This window comes from Cydia splendana, chromosome 24 (genome assembly GCF_910591565.1).
Source record: "Cydia splendana chromosome 24, ilCydSple1.2, whole genome shotgun sequence".
Lineage (NCBI taxonomy): Eukaryota > Metazoa > Arthropoda > Insecta > Lepidoptera > Tortricidae > Cydia > Cydia splendana.
Window position 1 is genome coordinate 10,785,601 of NC_085983.1, and position 25,131 is coordinate 10,810,731.

General features: G+C 37.4%; 1 protein-coding gene across 2 annotated transcripts in view; it reads left to right on the forward strand.

The window, feature by feature from the left end:
- The first annotated feature begins 16,354 nt into the window (after nt 1-16,354).
- Nucleotides 16,355-25,131, forward strand: part of LOC134802454 (Kv channel-interacting protein 4-like) — a 66,785-nt gene continuing 58,008 nt past the window's right edge. For both annotated transcript variants that reach the window (XM_063775123.1, XM_063775124.1), the window contains exon 1: nt 16,355-16,527. The gene's annotated coding sequence lies outside the window, so the exon portion shown is untranslated. The remainder of the gene's footprint in view (nt 16,528-25,131) is intronic.

Below are 25,131 nucleotides of genomic sequence, written 5' to 3' on the forward strand. Positions count from 1 at the left end.
ACGATACCGCGATCGCCGTAGCAGATCATGTGCAAGCTCCTCAGATAATGCGTACGAGGCGAGAGGTGCGCGACGTCGCCGACGTAGTAGTACCAGCAGTTACGACAGCCCGGTCAAAAGGTTGTTAAAACGGAGACGATCACGTGCACCCTCGCGTCGTTCGCATCGTAGGTTATCTAGTGGCTGCGAGGATATACCAAATTATGATAAAAACATTCTTCATAAGTTCTTAGATGTATTAGCAAATGTAAAGGGGAATTCGACCTCTAAGCTTTCTTTAACAAACGTTGTCCCGGAATTTGACCCCATGTGCAAAGATCAAACTATTATAACCTGGCTTACCAAAGTAGAAGAATGCGCAGAAATTTATAATTGGAATGAACGTGAAACTATACACTTTGCTATACCAAAATTGACAGGCGTTGCAAAACTGTGGTATCAGGGCTTAAACTCTGTGCTTTATAGTTGGACCGAGTGGAAAAGAAAGCTTATCGAGTCGTTTCCTTGTAGGCAAGATTATGCAGACTTATTAGGTGATATGCTGGCTAAGCGTGCGCGTTATGGAGAGTCTCTAGAGCAGTATTATTACTCCAAAATAAACTTGATAAATAGGTGCGGTATAAGTGGTCGTAATGCTGTAGATTGTTTGTTACATGGCATAGACGATCGCGCGGTTAGAGTAGGTGCTCAGGCAGCACGTTTCCGGGCGCCTGAAGATGTACTAAAATATTTTAAAACTGTTAAAGCGAGTAGCAGTAAAGAACAGAATGACAAACTAACCCGAGATAGGAGATTCGATCGTAATAATGACAAGAATAGACCTGAAGGTTTAAGAAAAGTAGGTATGAGTAGTATCACAATAAAGTGCCATAATTGCAACGAAGAAGGCCATAAAAGTTTTCAATGTAAAAAACCACCCAGCAAGTGTACTGGATGTAATAAATCAGGACACCTGGACACATACTGCAGACTTAAATCTGCCACTAGGCCACAGAATGTCGAAAGTTCCAATAATGGCACTCCAGCTGAGAAACATGTAGCCGTAGTAGACGGGGCGTCCGGATCCAATCGCAAATACGTGATTGAAATATATGTGAACGACACCCCTATAACTTGCTTAGTGGACTGTGGTAGCGAATGCACTCTTATACGACAATCCGAAGCCAAACCAGGGGTGCGAAACTCCTGACTTCGGTCAAACTCGGCTCCGCTCGGCTCATCATTGCTCCGAGCAATTATTAGGGTTGGCACCACTTGACTTCCTTTTGCGTGCACGACCACAGATAAGATAATCACTTGATTTTTGACAACCCTAAATAGCCGAAAGGGATAGTGCCATATATTAGAAAGGGACAGCATGATTCGACCCTGAACCGCTGTCAAACTTCGTTTTTGTAGGAAGTTTCCTTTCTGTACGGTAGTACTATTAATTATTCTGTGGCCAAACGTTTAGGGCTAATCATAACAGACGACGAGTTGCCGTCTTTAGTAGGCATCGGCGGTGTCACTAGGGCATTAGGTAGATGTTTCACACACGTAACAGTTCAAGGCATACGAGAAAACATCGAGGTTATGATTGTAGAAGATGCCGCCATAAGATACCCTGTTCTCTTGGGTCATACGTTCACTGAATTACCTCACATCACAATTATTAAGACCCCCGATCAAATCTTCTTTGAAAAAGACAGTCAAACAAAAATATATCTAACGGTTCTCAATGATGTAATCATTCAATCGGGACAGATATCCATTATCCCAGTAGAATCTGTAAATATGTATACAGGGCAGGTATTTGTCAATGGTACTATTAGAGGCACAGATGATAATAAACACTATTTGCTCCCCGGCGAATACAAAGTAGTAAATGGAGTAGGGCACTTACTTGTTCAAAATATTTGTAGCTACTCCATCTCTTTTAAGAAGGGTTCTCTACTAACCCGTTCTATCCCAATTATAAAGGAGCGTAATGTTTGTTCGGTGTCTTTCGATGAGAACGGTTTTGACGAGAGTGTTCAATGTGGAAGCCAAATGACCAACCCAGAACGGCAGCAACTAAAAGAGTTGCTTTCCGAATTTGCAGACTGCTTCTCATCCGGGTTGAAGGACATAGGGTTCACTAAGGCAGGCGAGATGGTGATAGAACTTAATAATTCTGAGCCGGTAGTCTATAGACCATATCGAATGTCATATAGCGAGAGAACATTAGTTAATGATATGGTCCAAGAAATGGTTGATGCCGGTATCGTAAAGGAGTCCTCTTCTCCATACGCCAGTCCAATTGTGTTGGTCAAGAAGAAGACAGGCGAAAAACGTTTGTGCGTAGATTATAGGGCTCTTAATAAATGCACAAAAAAGGACCATTACCCTTTACCGTTGATATACGACCAACTTGACAGATTAGCCGGAAATAGCGTATTCATATCATTAGACCTCGCATCCGGTTACTACCAAATCCCCATAGAACCAGCTTCGCAAGAAAAAACTGCTTTCATTACACCCGATGGTCAGTTTCAGTTTACTAGGATGCCTTTTGGCCTTGTTAATGCCCCATCTGTTTTTCAACGAACAATAAATAAAATCTTAGCAGAGGCCAAAATAAAGTATGCCCTTGTATATATGGATGATATTTTAATCCCAGCACACTCTTTTGAAGAAGGGCTAGACCGACTGAGGGAAGTCCTCTCTCTGCTTCGGCAGGGGGGGCTCACCCTAAAGTTGACAAAATGCCACTTTTTCATGGATAGCGTAGAGTTCCTTGGATTTGAGATTAACGCAGACGGCATCAAACCAGGACAGAGGAAGACTGAGGCGGTCTCAAAATTTCCTGTTCCGAAAAATCCACGTGAGTTACAGCAGTTCCTTGGCCTCGCCAGTTTCTTTAGGAGATTTGTCCAAGGGTTTGCGACATTAGCACGACCTTTAACAGACCTTCTAAAAAAAAATGTTGATTTTACTTGGGGGCCCGAACAAGACAAGGCTTTCGAAGCCATAAAATTGCATTTAACCCAAAGGCCACTCTTAGCCCTCTATGACCCCAAGAGAGAAACGCAAGTCCATACTGATGCTAGTAAATTTGGGGTAGGCGGCATTTTATTGCAAAAGGATGACTCGGGAGTATTTAGACCAGTCTCGTATTTCAGTAAGAAAACTACACCAGATGAACGTAAATTCCATTCGTTCGAACTGGAAACCCTCGCAGTAGTCGCATCTCTTAATAGGTTTCGAGTTTACTTACTGGGTATCCCTTTTAAAATCATAACGGATTGTAACGCGTTGAGGACGACTTTGTCTAAGCGAGACCTTGTACCTAGAATAGCGCGTTGGTGGGTGCAATTACAAGAATTTGACTGCGACATTGAGTATCGACCCGGATCAAGAATGTTGCACGCCGACGCTTTAAGTAGGAACCCGGTAGGGGAAGCCAGGGAAGAGCCGCATGTTTTAGAAGTACTTACAGTTGGTACGGAGGACTGGATCACCACTGTTCAAAATAGTGATGACGAAATATTACGTATTAAAGAAATACTTAGCGATCCAGCTTCTAATAGGGTCAAAGAAACCGTTAATAATTATAAAATAAAGAATGGCAAGGTGTACCGTATTGTAGGTAAAGAGGACAGTGATATTAGATGGGTCGTTCCTAAGGGCGTGCGATGGCAAATTGCCAAAATGTATCACGACGATATAGGACATTTCGGGTTCGACAAGACTTTAGGACGTATACAACAAACTTATTGGTTTCCGAAAATGAGTAAATTCGTAAAAAAATATGTAAGATCATGTTTAGAATGCGCTCGAAACAAAGATACGACCGGCAAAAAACAAGGGGAATTGCATCCAATTCCAAAACCAGAAGTACCCTTTCACACAATACATGCGGATCATTTGGGTCCGTTTGTACGAAGCAAAAGGGGAAACTGTTATCTTTTAGTAATTGTTGACGGGTTCACCAAATACACTAATATTAAACCAGTAAGGGATACTAAAACTTCTACTACTATTTGGGCTCTAAAAGAACATATAAGTTGCTTTGGGGCACCAACAAGACTAATAACGGATAGAGGAACGTCATTTACTAGTAACAAATTTCGCTCGTTCGTAAAAGAAAAAAATATTAAACACATATTAAATGCAGTAGCGACCCCTAGAGCTAACGGACAATGTGAACGGTACAACAGGACCATCCTCAGTGCGTTATCCACAAAAGCAAGTGACAAAGATGATAAAAACTGGGATGAGTACATATGTGATATTCAAGTGGGACTTAATACTACTTTACACAAAACAACAGGGAAAAGCCCCTCAGAGCTCCTCTTTGCTTTTAACGTTAACTGCAGCTCTGAAAATGTTTTGAGTGAAGTAATAGACGATACTAGAGAGGGTACAGTAGAGGACGTACAGGAGATTAGGATAGAGGCAGGAAAACGTATAGCACAGCAACAAGAAAAAGACAAAGCAAGGTTCGACTCTAGGCGAAGAGTAGATCTCATTTACTCAGAAAATGACTTAGTTAGTGTAAGACGTGAGGTTCCTAGCGATGGTACATCAAAAAAATTGGCTGCTAAATTTCAAGGCCCGTACCGAATTTCGAAAGTATTACCTAACGATCGTTTCTTGATATAAGACACTCCATTAACACGTAAGCGTGGTCATCGTAAATATGAAAATATAGTCGCAATAGATAAGCTAAAACCTTGGCTAGCATTTAGTAGGGATCTTGAAACTTCAGAATCTGAGTCTGAAGATCGCACAGATTCGGATAATATATCAGCTCCCAACGTTCAATAAACCTATAAACCTGTATACTTCAAAGGGTTATGATTGAATCATAATTATTTTAGATTCAATTATACATATATATCGCAACTTCAATTTTCATGTATTGATCAACTATTAGGTACTAGATGGTTAATTTGATAAAGTAATTACATAAATATGAAAGGTTATAGATTACACTGTGAACATCTTTAAAGAAAAGTAGAGTATATCAGAACTTATATCACGACATATATATGATTGAAGCGAAAATAATTTTATTTTAAGTATGTAGTATAGAGCTTATGAAAATGGTTGTATTGTTAATTTATCAAGTAATAATTTAGTTTCCAGAGCCTGTTAATTTGGTGTTTAGTAATATATTTATATAAATAGAAAATTGATTATTACAACAATTAATCGAATTTATAGCCGCGAAGGGACTCGCTTGGGTAGGACGGCCGAGCTGTTAGCGTTTATTTTTGTATAAGTAGATTATTACTTAAATAATAATTGTTTTTTTAATATAGGAAGATTTTTCGCTTTAGCAACATTTATTGTACTATTTGGCAACACTACCTCTCACCTCATTGGCTGTCGCTCCTGATTGGTCGAATAACAGCCAATCATGATTCACTAAGCAGGTAGTCGGTAAAATGGCGGGAACGGTAGTTAATAAAAAGGCAAAGAGGCCGTTCGTGCGGCATTCTGTCATGGTGCGTCAAGCAGTCATAACAAGAGTGGTGAAAGATAGTGTTGCCTGATATTAACTAAGGTAAGAGGTAATTGTTTTGAATTAAAGTGCATAATTTAAAAGTGTCTGTAAAATTATTACATTTATTATGGAAATAAAATATTTTAACTAACTTGGTGTTCCCTTTTAGCTGTACATTGTAGGCACCTTGACTTTGCTTAAGTGCATGCACAATCTTATTTAATATATTGGTATTTAATAGTGACAGCAGAAACTTTTGAAATAGCAACGATTCAGAATGTAAACAAACAAGATGGCTGTCATTGACGATCCACATTCCACAGATACAACACAGATGACACGCGATTTTGGAATTATTCGAAAACAGTGTTGCTAACCCGCGATTTTTCAAATTTGCCGCCTTTTGCTAACTGACACGCTTTGCTTGAAGTATAATCAATAGAGTCAGACCAAGAAAAGTCTGCAGCGGATTTGATAGCCCACGCAGTGCAAGTGTTATTTAGGTATACGTCATAATTTCATAGAAGCTTGGCGTTTAAAATAACACTTGCACTGCGTGGGCTATCAAATCCGCTGCAGTCTTTTCTTGGTCTGACTCTAACTGTGTCATGTTTTTTTTTGGTAAAAATCTGTGATATTTTGATAAAGAAAGATAGCAACAGCTAGTACTTCCAGTTTTATTACCAAAAGGGTCCCGTATAATACGGCGGGGTCTGAAAGGATTTTACTCCCAATACTGTAATGCATATCCTATGTACGCTAAGAGGTAGGTTTCTATTCTAGGCATACTTTTCAGACAGACCTAAGATGGCATTCGGACGACGTTTTTTGCGGCAGCCATGCAGCAAAGAGATTGGTAGTAGCATCGAACTTGTTAACTTTAAAGGTAACATTCGGATGTATCATTTATTATACACTATATTGACATGATATCTAAACTCAAATGTTTTTAATCGTGTATTTCATGCAAAAACCAAAACTTTTCACAGTGAAACTCAGAAGCTTCATAGCTTCAAGAGACATTTTAGACCTGGGAATTTGGAATTACATAGTTTCAACTCGATATCTTATTGGGTAGGATTTGAGAAAAAGAGTCTTAACATACAGACCGGCGGACGGACAAAAATTTGAATCTACACACACTGAGAAGCGTGTATAGTTCATAAATAAATAAGTAAATATTTTAGGACATTCTAACACAAATTGACTCTCCCACGCTAAGCTCAAGAAGGCTTGTGATGTGGGTACTAGGGTGTTTCATTTTTCCGAATTTACGATTTTCATCTGACTTTGCTCGAATTCTTGTTCTAACTGATAAAAATATTATACGTTAAAAAAAATTAAAATCGGTCAACATTTAGAGGTTGCACAACATCAACAAAGATTTTTCAAATAACCAACGACTCTACATCGGAGGGTAGAAAATGGTTTAAGCGGCTACCATCAAAGCGGAGAGTAGTGTGATACTGAACCTTCTACATATAAATAAATTTTAAAATTAGTAGTAAACTAAACATGACGTATATTGATTTATTTAGGTTCGCCAACAGGTGCAATACAAAAAATACTTATAATAAGTGACAAGTAAAAACGACCTAAAATTAAAAACTAACTAAAATTAAAAACTACCTAAAATTAAAAACTAAACTAATCTAAACTAAAGTAAATCTAAAAAAGGCCCCCGCGGCATTGTGCCAAAGATGCTGGCAGCATTCCCTCGCTGAATGGCAATACTAATGCGTTGCGAGAGAAAGCTGCCAGCTCTCTGGTCACCGGTGGTATCGGCCAGCTTTTTCGACAGTTCTTTAAAAAGAACATGAGCGCTTGGACCCCACGGCCCCAGTGTCTCGACACCGAATGCCACAAAATGGTATTGGGGGCCGAGACCTTGATACTTTGAAAACTTTTTGTTTTCAGCCGCCTCGGCAGCCGCCCCAGCCCTGGTCGAAGTTCTTGGTAGATGGGACGGTGCCAGTGTATCGACGCATGTGGCGTCCCAGACTAGCACTAGTAAACTTGGATTTTGGTTATACCTACTCGAAAAATGATCTAAATAAGATGTTTCAGTTTTTCCACCTGTTTCCAAAGGAAAAGTGTTTTTATCGTGTTTTAGACGCAAAATTCAGTTTTCTCATTCGATTTTAGTATCAGTTCATTATATTTTGTCATTTTAGAACATACATAGTTCATTTTCACGCAATGTATGGGGTTCTCACTCTACCTTTTCAACTTGTGCAACCTCTAAACGTTATTCGATTCTTTTGAAAATTGAAATAGATAGTTTTTAGTGTGGGGAGACTCCATTGGTGAGCAAGGTCAGGAAAAATATTACAACTTTTTTTTCTCCATACAAAAGTGAATCACCTAGTGGGTACCCAGACAACGATATATATGATATATAAATACATAGAACACATCCATGATTCAGGAACAAATATCAGTGCTCATCACACAAATAAATGCCCTTATATATATATATATATATAATATATATATATATATATATATACCAGGATTCGAACCCATGACCATCTGCTTCATAGAATAAAATAAAATATAATCAATGTATTTGATTCAAATGTGCCACATACATAAAATGTAGGTAAGAATTGAATACGTAATTCCGACGCAAGCTCTTAGACTACTATATCTTATCTTGATCCTTGCATTATCTGACACATATTCTCTCTATAGATAAGTATAGAATATCCTCTCTAGAATAGAATTACAAACTTCAACCTAGGTATATGGATAGTTAAGGTGACAGTCCATTTCCAACGATAGCAGCACTACCTGCACTACCATTCATTTTACTATGGAAATTGACAATAACACCGACGCGTTCGTACTAGTAGTGCAGCTGCGGTCAGAAATGGAATGTTACCCTTAAGGTGACGTTCGGTTTCCGACCGCAGCTGCACTACTGCGGCAGTGTTGCAGCGAGACATTACTGCCTCAAATGTCACAAATTTTGGCAGCGACATCATTTTGTCGCCTAAATAGTGTTTAGTTTTTAAGTTTATAAAATGCGTAGTTAGATTTTATTTTTTTATAAAATAAACGAAATAGAGCAAAAACAAGTTTTGTATGAAAAACTTAAATTCGATGCCGTAAAGTCGGGCTACTTTAGCCCTAGAGGGTAACTTTGGCCATTGAGATTTACTCGGTCCAGGCCGCGTAGCCAAGATGCCAATCGCTTACGCTCCGTAGCGATCGAAACACAACTGTCAGTGTCACGCTAATATGGAAGAGTGATAGAGAGACATAATGCTTTTCGTTGTCGAAGCGATAGCGATTGTAACCTTGGCTAGGCCGGCAGGTTATATTATTGCACTGTAATTATGGAAAAATGCCATGAGCTAGGTTTTAGCTAGCCTTTGACATTTTTATGTTTTTTATTAGACCCTTTTAAATGAGGTTTTCATGTGGGTCAAAGTTACCCTCCATTGGGTCAAAGTAACCCGAGTTTACGGTGTATTTTTTAACTGTGGTTTCTGAAGTTTCAGAGCAATCTAGCAAGTAATTTTAAAATGAAAGCGTAATAACGTTTGTATGGAGAACCGAGCTTGCTGCGGACTCTTAAGTATTTATTAGTAATAATAGCTAATTGCCAAACAGACGGAGGTACCAATAAATTAATCAAGGAATCCGTACACTAATATTTAATTATGTTACTGTTCGTGTTACTCGTCAGGACATTTATGAAACGACCAATTATGTATCTCTGTATCATCATATTCATCATCTTCCTCGCGTTGTCCCGGCATTTTGCCACGGCTCATGGGAGCCTCGGGTTCGATTGGCCACTAATCCCGAGAATTGGCGTGGGCACTATACGAAAGCGACTGCTATCTGACCTTCCAACCCAGAGGGAAACTAGGACTTATTAGGATTAGTCCGCTTTCCTCACGATGTTTTCCTTCACCGAAAAGACACTGGTAAATATCAAATGATACGTATAAGTTCTGAAAAACTCATTGGGAGCCGGGGTTTGAACCCCCGACCTCCGGTTTACAAGTCGCACGCTCTTACTGCTAGGCCACCAGCGCTTACAAAATACTAATTATTATAAACTAAACTGTTAGCTTAAACCAGTCATTTTTCAAAAACACTGTTTTCCAAAAATACCCGCAACACGTTGAATGTATAAATGAACGGTATCGGCGTCGCTAAGGCCCGATTTACGTGCAAATTATCCCGGGCATTACGAGCAATGTCGGATAATCACGGTGACAGCGTTCGATAGTTTTACCGTGGCTTAAACTTCATAATTTATCTCTTTATACAGGGTGATTCATGAGACGTGAGCAGGACTAATTCTGTACACTCAGGAACTGATAATTGATCGATCACCGTCGTATTTAGGTGAAACAACCACACTTTTTCCAATTTTTTAACTTTTTGGTGAGGGCAAATTTAATTCTCTACAATCATGGTCACCCTACAAGACCTAATTAATAAACATAAAACCTCTTTAACCGTAATGACATCATTTTGATTACGAAGAAAATAAACTGTCAAACTTGAGTGAGATACCAGTTTTCAAAAGTAACCATAGACCGCGATGACTGTGATGACATTCAATTTGACACAGAATATCGGTAGTTTAGTATTCTAATTTTAGGGTGACCATTAGTTGAGTGTGCTCAGAGCATAAAAAGGTCAACCACGGCGTTGCATGAACAAGAGATTTCCTTTGGCAGGATTGGTCCTTAGGACCCAAGGATGGATTTAAGAAGTGGAGCCACCCAGATTTTTGATGTAGGTGGGGGGTGGGGGAGTTTTAAGCGTCGGCGACGTCTCATGTTAATAATTGTTTAAGTTTAGGTTCTATGTCAAGTTTAGTATCATTTTCAAGTAAATCGAAGATGTAGACATAGATTTCATCTAAATCGGTTCAGCCGTTATTGATTTCCCATACAATCTTACACCTTCCTTTTCACTTTTAAGAGATTTTTTTGAATAAAAACTATCCTTTCTTCTTCCCCGGGACTCAAACTATCTCTAAACCAAATTTTATCTAAATCGGTTCAGCGGTTATTGAATCTCCATACAAATTTCCACCTCCCTTTTCACACCCTTAAAGGACAAAAATCATCCTTTAAGGGTGTGAAGATTTAAAGTAGGCTATGTTATTCCCTGGAACTCAAACTATCTCTGTACCAAATTTTAACTAAATTGGTTTAGCGGTTTAAGCGTGAAAAGGAATTAAAAAAAAAAAGTATTTTTTTCATATTTTATGTGTTTTTACTTCGGAATGGTGTCATTATGATATCAGAAATGAATTCGGCATCCCCGATTTATACGAAAACGATACCAAACTTGGCCTAGTAGCTTAAATGATATAGATATCAAGATCAAGTTGAGAGCCCCCCCTCTAAAAATTTACATCAAAAATCTCGGTGGCTCCACTTCTTAAATCCATCCTTGGGTCCTAAGGACCAATCCTGCCAAAGGAAATCTCTTGTTCACGCAACGCCGTATTTTAGGCCCAGCACCTTCCGCTACATGTCGTAAAAAAATTATTAACTTTTTTTTTCAACACTACTAGAAAATTAACGTTAACCTCACTAATACTGATACGAAACAGTTGCTTATAATTAACGATATGAGCAGTGTTAGTCCTGCTCACGTGTCCTGAATCACCCTGTATATACGTATTCTGACAATTCATACAACCAAATTCAATTGTTACCCTGAAATTAAATTCGGTTAAAATTCGACACACAGAGCCAGAATATCTCAACAACTTTCAACCCTATTCCTTTGTGAAAACGCGATGTATGTGTAGATATTATTGACGCTGTAAACGCTGAGTCACATACATGTTCAAGCTTCGTAATCATTTCAACAATAGAACAAAAGGGTGGGGGTGGGGGGTGAAATGGATATTCGATGTACCGGTATTTTTGGGGAGGTGTAGGAAAAAGGTCGCTTGGGGCACTATGGAGCATGAACCCTTGTTTTCCAAAATTTGTCTAATTTTCAAGTGGCTGGCAATGAATGTGTTAAAGTTCATCAGTTGTTTAGGCTGTAAAACATGCCATAAAATAGGTAAACATACAATCGAACATTAACTTAGCTTAGCCATATATAAGAAATAGTGCTATATATAAGAAAGGGATAGCATGATTCGACCCTGAATCGCTGTCAAACTTCGCTTTTGTAGGAAGTGTCCTTTCTGTAGGTTCTATTATTTATTCTGTGGTAACCTTCGAGCAACACCGGCTTCCGACACATCGGAAGGGAAGGGCCCAAGCGATATCTCACCGTACAAATCTTTCTGCCATTTTTTGCGGGGGGGAAGGTGCACACAGTCGCACTTCTCACACACTTACATACAAAATCCAATCTGTAATGACGACACAAATACATAGAAAATGACACACGTCAAAGACAAATCTTGCAAACCTCGATCTCTTTTTGTGTACGGACGAGTCACAAGTGTCACAACACGCACACTAACACATTTTCGTCGAAGTATTTTAGTAGTAGTAGTAGTAGTAGTAAAATACTTTATTGTACAAAAAGAAACATAAAACATGAAAGAACACAATTATTAGTACAAAGGCGAACTTATCCCTTTCAGGGATCTCTTCCAGTTAACCCTTGAGCAATTTTTTGTATTGTATTTTATTGTATTCTGACAGATGAGAAGTCGTATTTGTCGCTCGACCGATCCGCAATTTGTACTGGGCGAGCAAAATCGATAAATCCAACAATTACATGAGACTAAAATATAATAATTGTGTTTAAATGTAATTAAACGTATGATATGTAAAAAAAATATTACATGTGAAATGTAACACCTTCTTTTTGTAAATCTGATTTCTCTGACCTCTTTTTACGACAAAAAACCGAGCAATTAGGCATTTTTTCTGCTGCTGTGTTCACGCGCGCGTCTGGAGTCGGTCTAGTGAAAAATCTGAGCGCAACTAGTTCTATTACCCGCGCTAGATCAGTTGATCTTGTAGCTAGGCAGAGGGGAAATAGTGCGAATGCCGCCTCCCTTCCGTGTTGCTCGAAAGTGGTAAAACTTATTTACGCTGAACCAAATTTAACAGCGTCAAAAGTACCAGGGGATAAGAAACTATAAAAGTTCCAACCAAGTATTATTTCTTATAATCCGCGAGGGAAACCAACAGAAAATAATATCTTACATAAACTTACTAAAAAACGCCTCAACTAGACATTGTCTCAAACGAAATTGAACCATAAATACAATAAATAAAGATTAAAACAAGAAAACACGTTAAAGTCGATAAAAAGATCTATTTAATTCCGAATTTCCCTGTTAATATTTTAATTCGATAATTGAAAATGAACTTTATTAAGTTGACTTAAGATTAATTTTAATTTGCTGTAACTCCCAATGCTACGTTCTTTTATTAGCTCGTATTTCAGGCTTTCTTAAAAGTGTACTAACGAAAAAGGACTTTAATGCTTTAAGTTAAAGTTCAAATTTGAATGGAGGGTTGTGATGGAATAGTTTCCAAATTTGAAATGGCAGCACGCAAGCGCGTTTTCGCGCGTGGGGCGTTGTTATGTTTAGGAGGATTGTCAGGATTCATAATGTACAAGTGAACCATGTTTTCCTATTACTTTTTTAACCCCCGACGCAAAAAGCGGTAATGAATTACGATTACGATACTAATAGTTCTTAGAGGGTCATTGCGCTAATTTTCGTCCGGCTCTAGTTTTCGTCCCATTGACGAAATTGGAATATAAACCTTCATTGCTGCACAAATTTGGACTGATTGCATTCCTTAATATTTAAACAATTTATCTATCTACATAAAAAATATTTCGCAAGTAACAAATTATAAATGAAATGTAACAATAATACATTGCTAATCCGTCAAGTGGATGGAAACTGACACCGGACGGTAAACTGACGCAATTACCCTATGTTTGGAGTAAATAAAAGCAGTCGTTTTAAAGATATTCATTGGATCCAGTGAAATGACTTCATTGACTTCATCCAATGTGAGCTGAGTTGTGTTAAGGTATTAATTTATTAAATCATAAAAATGATAAATCATAAATTATTTCGACGCTGGAAAGGAGAAATTGGATAAGCGACATTTTCAGAGATATTGAGTTATATACATCGTTGGAATCGCCAGATTTTTCTGCATCGAATGGACTAGGTTTCGTACACATCTGACGACTTTAGTGTCGCTTATCCCGTCGGTGATTTGGAGAATCACTGGTACATTTAAGTTACTAAACGACTTTGTTTTCAACAATTTTTTGAAAAGTGGAGATTAGATGAAAAGTTATTCAATGTAATGAACCTTAGAGTTTTTTACTTATTTGCCAGTTCAGCTTAACCTTAACTTGGATAATTTTGCCTTATGACAACTAACCTTTCAATGTCGGTTAACTATTTGTACTTGGCCGGATAATAGGTTTTAATGTCATATAGATAAATTTACTTGCCTGTCAAATGTGAACTATTCGCGTTTATGATCATTTACCTAATTTCAGATGTAAAACTTTTGTCGTTTATTCCATTTTACCTAAATTTTGTTGGAAGTTACCTAGTAAAATTTTGAACTTACTTTCTTTTTGTTATTATTTTTCATACTATCAGAATATGCCAAGTTAGGGAAATAAACAGACAAAATAACATTACATATTTTAATCTAAGCTATACACGAGATAATATTTTTTCCTATTTTGGTTTCAAATACAAAGTTCCCATTCTTACTGGTACCTTGTAATTAAGTTGGCACTTGTTATCTTAAGACTCGTTACATAGCTTCTTATTTGAAATAAAGCTATATATACAAATTCCTTAAAGGGTATTTTTTATTATGCGTAGGTATGACAACCCTTTCCTTGTGGTCGATAACTATAAAACTCATAGAATCTAGATGTATCATAGGTTGAATGTGTCGCATAAGCAACTTATCGAGTTTGAAATTGCTTCTTAAAAAGTGATTAAATAATTTATCTTGATTTGTTTCATGTCAAATTGTACGTATATACTTTTTTGCTTGACTATAAAATAAGCATATTTTGCAATAAGATAGTTTTTACTCGATCAATTCTGACGACAAATTAAGCTTGGACTTTTTTACCTGACTAATTTCTTGTGAAACATGTTGGTAAGATAATTTTACCAAAATTTATTTATACGATCATTTTGCTTAAGCGACACTAAATTCTAAAATAACTCATTTGAAGGTAAAATAATAATAGGATAATGTAGAATACATCACTATAACCATATAAAGTTTCTCATTTAAGAAATTAGTCATGATAATGAATTTTAATGTTTTTTTTTTGGAGGGTTGCAGTTTTTTGGCTCCCCCGTAAAGTTAGCTGCGTGTCGCTTATCCAATTTCTCCTTTCCAGCGTCGATTTATTTGCGTGAATGGGGTCAGATTACAGTTATTATATATATGACGGAGGCACGGGCGACGGCAGTGGGCATAGTACCTCAATGTATTACTTCACAGCTAAATTAGTATGCTACCAGTGCATGAAATAAACATTCGAACTCGTTAACCATACTAGTGCCTACTTTATCTCAGTACTAAATGATAAAATATCTAGTCGCTATTGGGATGCACTCAAATAAAAGGATCACATAGAATCGTTCAAGTCTTTATTCAAGTCAAGCTAGGCCGGCTCCAACCGTACACCTCTGACCCGAGAAGATTTAGCCCTATTTGGGACCGGCAACAAACTCGGCGGGACACATCTTTTCAAAACAACACTTCTTCTCTTTATTTTACAAAAGTAAGCTTCTAATGAAACATAAAAAATCAAAATAACACTTGGAATAAAACACTTAGCTAAATGGATAAAGAACGTTGGATTCTAATAAGCTTTCAGAATAATCCTTCAGGTATAAGCCATCAGGAACGTGGCGAGTTAGGCACGAGGTTGGCTAACGAGTACGTCCGATCTCTAGCGCGGTCCGATCAAGAAGAAACACCAGCTGCTGCTCCAGTGCTCCCGCCTCAACGTCAAGTTGGTCAACCTGCTTGACCAGTCTACAAACATAACGACAAAAATGCCAACTCGTGCCTACGTTCACCCAAGAGAAACCTCTTGACGTTCCAAAGCCTTCTACCTGTCATCTTAGTTCAACAACACGCCAATAGATGGCGTTACTCTCTACGTTATGAATTTTGTTACAACTTCCAAACAGCAAACATTGCTAGTAGCCAAACATTGCTAATCAATTGTATACAGGCGTCTAAAACTATGAACTGTAACGCTGCAATACGTCCTTCTAGAGTCTCGCCCCGACATATACATAAAGTTTCTCCTAATTCAACCGTCCACAAACAGCATGCAAATATTTGTTGTATTTAGTCTAATAAGTATCAGGAGTATTACTTGTCTAAGGCTGCGTTCCCACCAGAGATGCTACGCATCCTTGCATATCTCTGGTGAAAACGCAGCCTAATCGAAAGAGAATCGCATTTGGGCACCTACAGTCCTACATAACATGCAATTGTCTCGGCGCCACTCGGGCGTATCCAGAATGTATTATACTTTTCATATTGCTTTCACGGGTGTCTCAATAGCTTTATTTTAGATACAGAAAGTTGGTATTCTTTTTATAAAATGGAACATCAAAATATGACGTAGAAGAACGTTTATTTGTTCGTTCCTAACAAAATACTGTATTTGCACCTAAAAATATAAAAGTGATTCTTGCCATCTAATTTCATAGACGTTTGACGTTCTAAATAACACTTGCACTGCGTGGGCTATAAAATCGTTGCAAACTTATCTTGGTCTAACTCTTATACATTCCATTTCACTCAATACATAATTATGCACAAAATTTAATATAAAAATTTATATATAAATTTAAGATACAGACGCCAAAAATTTCACCCGTACCTTGCCACACCCTGTATAAACCATCTCTTTCCCACATCAATCCAGTCACAAAACCTACCCGTCAACGTTGGACCCTCAGTCCGAAGCCAACTCCACGCGGGGCGGTCGCGCGCTCGCCCGCCACGCGAAAACCACTTGTTTGAGCATAAGTTTAAAGCTCATTTTACATCAACAAGTCTGCGAACCAGGTTGGTGCGAGTACAATTTGAAAATGGAATGTCTTGGGCGTTTTTGAACGTTTAAAACGTTCGATGTCTGAATTTCGCCTGTTGCTTTTTGGGTAAACGTTGAAGTATTGATGTAATAAATCAATAATTTTAGTGACGAAATTGAAATTTTCACGCTTAATAAGAAAATCTTTAATAAAAATCTTCATCTTAAATGTTGGATGAGTAGGTATTCATTTTGTACAAATTACCAGTAGGTTACGTTAGGTCTACGTTAATTTCTTAAATAATTAATATTCTTTTCACCACACCAGCTCGGAAAGGCATACTTTGCACTTTAAAAACGGATAGCAAAGTTGCACTTTGCTATCAGTAATTCACATGTGAGGCAAAGTAATCAAATGCAAATTCTGAGTTGTTTTCTTATGTTTGCTGGTAGAATTGACTTTTAAATGATGACTTTGGATGATAAATATTTAATAACATTCATTTAAATTTGATTTTGTTTGATATTTTACATTTAATATTTGCTTCGGGTTGGTGTGGTGAAAAATTTTGTGTTTCACTCGGGGCCCTCGGGGGCAAAGTTTGTTTAACCCTCGTGCTTTGAAACCCTTGCAACGCTCAAGATACCATTTTAGAATTTCATTTTTGGAATCTTACGCTTACTCGGGTATCAATATTAGCACGAGCGTTAAACAACAACTTTGCCCCCGTGTAAAACAAATAACTATTACTATTCCAATTTTTATAATATAATATTTCATTACCATTTTTATATCGTCATTACTAGAGTTACACCACGAAAAGTCTGCAGCGATTTTGATAGCCCACGCAGTGCAAGTGTTATTTTAAACGTCAAACATCTATGAAATGATGATGTATAAATAACAGTTGCACTTCGTGGGCTATCAAAATCGCTGCAGACTTTTCTTGGTCTAACTCTAATGTCATTACTTACTAAAGAGTACCTAATGTTATTCTTACCGTGTCTGATTCGCATTTCACTCAAAAAACATGAATACTCTAGCCACCCAGGGACCTATTAAACGACCTTTTATCCCACTGTATTTGAAATATTTAATTTGACAAATCATAATTGCATTTGTCTCGTCAAGTTGTGATTTCTGGGTGGCTAGGCTGGGTGGCTAGGCTGGGTGGCTAGGCTTGGTGGCTAGAAGTTAAAAAGCTTCATTTATATATCATTATGATGTCTCAATGTACGTTTGAATGGGCCTCCAAGTACTAAAGTAAGTGGCGCAGTCGGTAGGATAGAATAAGAATTTTACGAAATAATCTATCACAAATCGATCTTTTTTTTATTATGAATGGGCTTACTCATGGCCACAGACTAGCCGAGGCGTAGACGTGTCCTACGACTCCTACGATGGAGCGAGCTCGCCCAGAAGATCTTATCTTGGATCTTATTAACCCATTAGATAAAAACACAGATACGGCACGATTCGGGAAATGAATTACAGATTCACTAGATATGAAATAGTAAAGATATGTGACGTTCCACGGCAAAAGGTACCATTGCCCCGGCTGAATATTGGAGCGGCGTTAATAATAGCGTAAGCGCCAGCCTCCATAAGGTATCTTTTGCCGTGGAACGTCACATATCTTTACTATTTCATATCTAGTGAATCTCTAATTCATTTCCCGAATCGCGCCGGTAGTTTATTATTCAAATAGGCATATTACAATGCGCTTATGAACGTCAAATAAAGCTACACCGGCTCCAACCCTACACCTCTGCTTCGAGAAGATTTAAGTCCCCCCTCAATTGGAGGAGGGTATCCCAATATGGGACCGGCAACAAACTCGGCGGGACACATCTTTTCAAAACATTACATCTTTAATTATTGCACAAAGTAGATACAAAAATGTACAAATGGCGGACTTAATGCCAAATGGCATTCTCTACCAGTCAACCATAGGGCCAAACAGACATCTACAATTGGTGCAGAGAGAGAAATATACCTATTCAGTGAATAAAAAAAAGCAAACTATACATATAAACTACATAAATAAATAAAATATATATAAAGTACTACATATTTATACAATACATACTATAAATATAATAATGATGGATATTATTCGAACTTTTAGCAAATGCTTGCGCAACAACCGCTTAAAAGAAAACTTACTTCGAGCTTGTCTAATATTTAGAGGGAGTGAATTCCAAAGACTCTTTACACTGCATTCAGCACTAATCACTTGTCGTTTTGCTTCGACGAAGAATTTTCACTAAATACCGGGAAATCCATGTTATCGGCAACGATGTAGCGCTACTATTACACCTTATAAAACAAAGTCCCCCGCCGCGACTGTTTGTGTGTTTATATGTTCGCGATAAACTCAAAAACTACTGAACGGATTTTCATGCTGTTTTCAATTATCGATAGAGTGATTCTTGGGGAAAGTTTGTGTATAATTTGTTACCCCGTGCAAAGCCGGGGCGGGTCGTTAGTAGGTAGATAAATAAATATATAAGTACATAGATTAGAAGTACAAAATCTAATAAATTGCTCATTTTCTGTATGTTAGTGTACAAACGCTAAAAACACAAATATGGCACAGGATAGGCAGTACAGACGCGAACTTATCCCTTTAAGGGATTTCTTCCACCTTTGAGTAAGTGAGAATTGATAAAGAATGGTAGACAATATAGCACTGAGTACAATAAGTAGATTAGAGGAAAATAAAATAAAAAATAGAAGTAACAGTATAACAAATATATAGAATACCTACGTTACATATAATGAAGAGACCGAGCTCGGAAAACATATAAAAACTCAAAAATGCTCGTTTTCCCAGAGATAAGACCTAGCTAGATCGATTTGTCACCCCCGAAAACCCCATATAGCAAATTTAATCGAAATCGCTAGAGCCGTTTCCGAGATCCCCGAAATATATATGTAAATAAATATACATATAAATAAATAAACAAGAATTGCTCGTTTAAAGGTATTAGATAGATTTTCATTATTTAACTAGATTTTATTATAAAATTCAACATGTATTGTGTCGTCATCCCTACTCCACAATTAGGGTTGCATAGGAACCCGTACACGTTACCCTAATGGCCACCTCCGTAATGACTCAATTGGCATTCTGGTCGCAGGTAATCGCTGCATTTACATAATGTCCTCGTACAGTCACCTGCAATAATATGTTACACAACAAAGGCCGCAAAAATATCTGACACGATCTTATTTGTAGAGTCATAAGAGCGTGTCACATATTTTTGCGGCCTTCGAAGAGTAACATATTATTGCAGGTGACTGTACCAATGAGTTTTTAGGAACTTATTCGTCGCTACAACTGCATGCGGCCCGCACCAATTTTGGTGTCTAGCCATAGTAGTTGCCGCGCACCGCTACGGAACGGACGCCTGCTCGCGCTTGCGCCACCTAGCGGCCATATCTGTCGTAATAGACGCGTTTTGTTAGAGAGTGAACCTTCTATACCTATACTCTCTATCTTTAAGTATTTAAATAAAAGTAAACAAAATCTACCCTCAAATGGATTCTTAAGCCAGTTGAAGGTAGATGAAAACATTACATGAACAAATAATGTAGGTTAAAGTCAGGTCGTTCAGTGACTGGTCGGTCCAGGCGGTTTTGTATTTGGTCGGTTAACCAATAAATGTTATAACTACCCGAAAATTTACAAATTGTTTGTTTACTTTTATTTAAATACCTAAAGATACAGACTATAGTAAGTACAGTCGCCATCAGATATATCGGAGCGGCCAAGGTGCTCACAAATATCGGAACACGCCTCTATTGTCAGGGCGTTAGAGCGCGTGCTCAGATATTGTGAACACCTTGGCCGCTCCGATATATCTGATGGCGACTGTACTACTCGTATTATTCTGTGATGTAGTTAAATTTACCATGAATATTCCATGTCATGTGTTGGTGCAATTTAATGCTTTAATGTCAAATTCCCTCTACACCCTGTATGCCACGACTTAGCTAGTTGGGTCCCCTAGGATCCATGTAATGGCTAGACCGCCTCGTTCTAGGACATAACATTACACTGCAGATGGGAGACGTTAGGTATATTGTTAGCAGTTAGCTTTCATCTCAAAATGATCTCAATTTGAGATCAGTTGTAAGTTCGAATAGGGATCTTAACTATAATACTCGTATCCAAGATAAACCCTTAAAAATCGAGTGTGAAAGGATAAGTGCGAGTCGGACTCGCCCCGCCGAGGGTTCCGTACTTTTTAGGGTTCCGTACCCAGAGGGTAAAACGGGACCCTATTACTAAGACTCCGCTGTCCGTCCGTCCGTCTGTCTGTCACCAGGCTGTATCTCACGAACCGTGATAGCTAGACAGTTGAAATTTTCACAGATGATGTATTTCTGTTGCCGCTATAACAACAAATACTAAAAACAGAATAAAATAAAGATTTAAGTGGGGCTCCCATACAACAAACGTGATTTTTGACCGAAGTTAAGCAACGTCGGGCGGGGTCAGTACTTGGATGGGTGACCGTTTTCTATTTTCCGTTTTTTGCATTATGGTACGGAACCCTTCGTGCGCGAGTCCGACTCGCACTTGCCCGGTTTTTAGTATTTTTTGTTATAAAGGCAACAGACATATAGTGCGTCAAGCAAATCTTGTCAGTAGCAATGTAAAGCAAACTAAAGTAGGGCAACACTCAAAGAGCAGTATTGCGCTAAGAAAAGCAGCAATGTACATCGAACCAAAACGAATATGATTTTTTTTCCGCTGAGCGCGCCCTACGTACGTCAATTCAAATTGTCACTTGCGGCTTATTGAAAATTTTAGAAATTGTTATTTAATATGGACGGACAATTTAAAAGCCATGTTAGTCAAAATGATTAACAAATTTGAAGATATCAAATTACAATTAGAAACGGACTATGCCATTAAACCATTCTGAGAGAACTCAAAATCACCAAACGACAATCTGCCAGGAGAGGGCTCTTAGATTCTTTGGGCACATACTGCGGTCGCCACACCACAGCCTCGAACGTGACATCATACCGGGGCAAGTTGAAGGCAAGCGCGCTAGAGGAAGAGCCCCTGCAAGATTGTCGGATTCCATAAAACAAGCATGTGGTTCCATGCAGAGGGCAGCCCAAATAGCCCTTGTTCGCGATAAATGGAGGGACATAGTTATTGGTCACGATCCTCAGTCATGAGGGAACGACAAAGAAGAAGAGATGCCATTAAACTAGAATGTATGAATAAAATCATTGCTTCCGCAGGTAGATGTCCTACTGAATTTTAATATTTTATTAGATTTCTCAGTTGGAATTCAATTTTAATCATAGCAAAATGGAAATTGTGGAATATTTGATACTTACAATATAATATGCTACTTGTTAATGTAAATTAGTGTACTTTGCTGGATCAATATCACATACCTACCTGTGTAATATTTTGATTGGTATATATTGTACAATATACATAATAAAAATAAAACAAATGATATTTGGGTGCTTATTTAATTTAAATGTAAGAGAAGATAAGGGTCACTTTAACCTACCTACATTTTAATTCAGGGCATTCATTGAAAAAATATGAAGTTACCAAGGTTACCTGGTCACTTCAACCAAGCATCATAATACTCTGTAGTCATCTATTGCATCTTAAGCATAAAACAGATTTGTTACAAAATGTGTAATTTAAGTTTCCAAACATAAGGAGTTAACTCCTTTTATCTTCCCTATATAACTTTAATTAACTTACAATAAACATTTCTTGGGTAAACTAAATATTTTTAGTTTAGTTTAACAATAATTTGTCTAATTTAACCCTTGGTACCTATTTTATTTCATGGTCTAAGAAATACTGTTCTTCTATTCAATTTATAATTTGTAGGGTTCTGTGGCAGGCATAAAAAAGATTCTTTATGTAGTTTGGCCCAGGACTGACTGTCTAAAGACAGAGGGAATCATACTCTTTTTCTTATGCTAAAGCTATGAGTATAATTTTCTTGGATCTGACTAACTGGCTAGTTGTGTTTGCCCGGCTAAAGTTTAGGAAATATGTTTGAGAAATATAACACAATTATAATATTATATAATAAAAATAAAAAATACTGTTAGGAAATTTTATTAACTTGTACATTAGGCTATTCAAGACTTGTCATTTTGGAAATGTGAAAATACTTTTCTAAAATGATACCTACACTGCGTCTAGTGCTCCATATGAATGCTGACTACATTATTTTCTTTTATTGAACAAACAGGTATGTAAAGCGACTTAAAACTTCTTTTAAAAAGATACATAGGTACAGTCAGCAGCAAAAGTTACTAAGCGGGCCAGGTATTCAAAATTACCTTGACACACTCTTATTCTCTTAATAATAAAGTTGCGTCAAGATCATTTTGAACACCTGGCCCGCTTAGTAACTTTTGCTGCTGACTGTACCTGTTTCAGCAAGTATAAACTAGGATTTCCCATCGGTATATATGTGCAGTAGCTGAGAGCATGCAACAAATTAGCCTAAATAATATACTTTCTTAATGACTAACATAAGGACAACTTATACAAGAATAATCTATTCCATCAATATTTAAGCTCTCAATATTTTTGTTACATTTTTAAATTATAAATTTATTTTTCGTCTTGGTTGCACTGTACACGTATATAAACCGCCGTAGGTAAGTATTGTCTGACTGAACTTCTGAAGAGAAACTATCTACTACGAACGCCTCATATTGAGCGAGATTTAATCCTGCAACAAACATATGTAAGGATTAGGTAATGTTGCGAAAGAACGGCGATATAATCAAAGTTCTTAATACTGTTTTAAAAGTTTACCTTTGTAAATGATGTAGTCGAATCAGTCGCTGAAAATAGTAAGATATGTGGGCCTATGGACGGTTTCCAGGACACAATGTGTGGTCTTATTGGATAGATTTAGGCATACGTTTTAATTTTATTTATGCCTTTTAACCCTAAAACAAAAAAAACTGCACATAATCTTAAAAGTTCCCAAGTTCTTCCCATGTTCTTCCAGTACTTGTCATAACCTAAAATTTTAGTAATGTTTACTATGAACGAGTATGATTATACATTGCAGGCTTAGCTTTGCTTAAGGTAATGCACAATCTTATTAAATATCAGAAAATATCACAGGTCACAGCAGAAATATCTCTTGAAATAAAAACGATTCAGAATGTCAACAAACAAGTTGGCCACAGATAAAACACAGACGACAAGCGATTTTGGAATTATTCGAACACAGTGTTGCTAGCCCGCGATTTTTCAAATTTGCCGCCTTTTTCTACTGACAAGATTTGCTTGACGCAGTATACATCATCTGTGAAAATTTCAACCGTCTAGCTATCACGGTTCATGAGATACAGCCTGGTGATAGACAGACGGACAGTGGAGTCTTAGTAATAGGGTTCCGTTTTTACTCTTTGGGTACGGAACCCTAAAATATACACGATTGTTCGTGAGAAGTTTCGCTAGTTCTAATGCTTAAAATTAGTTCACATACGTGTGGAGGACCTATTTAACCCCCGGCACAAAATGAGGGTTGTTATATATTTGACGGCAATGTCTACCTGTGTGTATGTCTGTGGCATCGTAGCTCTCAAACAGATGGACCGATTTCGATGCGGTTTTTAGTTTAGTTGGTAGTTTTAGTTTCGTAGCTAGTTTTAATTTTTAGTTACATTTTATTCTAATAAAGTCGGACTCAGCTAACACTGCATGACATTTACAACAAATTGTTGCATTGTCGTCATGTCTAATTTCTATAAAAAATACCGTTTTTGCTCTGCCGATAGATAGGAAAAGTAAGTAGACATTCTCAATAAGTACTTCTAATATTGCTATTAGGTAATTAAGTATGTTTTTAATAAAATACATTTCAATTCAAAGCTCTCCGAAACATGTTGAAATTGTTGAACACGTTAAATAAATAATGAGCGTTTGATAAAATTACCAAACGTGCCGAGTTAGCCCTTGGGGGTAAGGGGTCATCCATTAATTACGTCACACGTTTAGGGGGAGGGAGGGGGTCAAGAAAATGTGACATATTGTGACATGGGGGAGGGGGGAGACACAAACTTTGTGACGTCACTTTAACTTCATCAGTAACCGAAATTTTTTTTTAAAATATTTCGCTGTACATTTAAATAACAAGTTTTTAAAACGATAATCGTTTTTATTCTTTTAATTTTCTTTCCTAAGCAGTTTTGGGTTATAAAATTACTAATATTTATATCGTCAAAAATATTTTGATAAAATATTAATAATACTTAGGTACTTACTTAATTCGATTTGGCGATTTCGTAGAAAAAATGTGACGTCACACTAGGGGGGAGGGGTTTGCCAAATGTGACCAAATGTGACAAGGGGGGGGGGGAGGGGTCAAAAAACTTAGAAATTCGTGTGACGTAATTAATGGATGACCCCTAAAGTGAGAGTTTACCCCCAAGGTACGTTATGATTGGGAAAGTTGCTAATTGTCGCACACTGTTTAAATATTTACACATGTTTTAGAATGTATGTACAATAACACTTTAAACTCTCGCGTTTTGTACACATAATTAATGTCATTATAGGGTTTAACGCGATTAATTAAGTATGTACAGTTAATTAATGAAAAGAGTTTAAAAT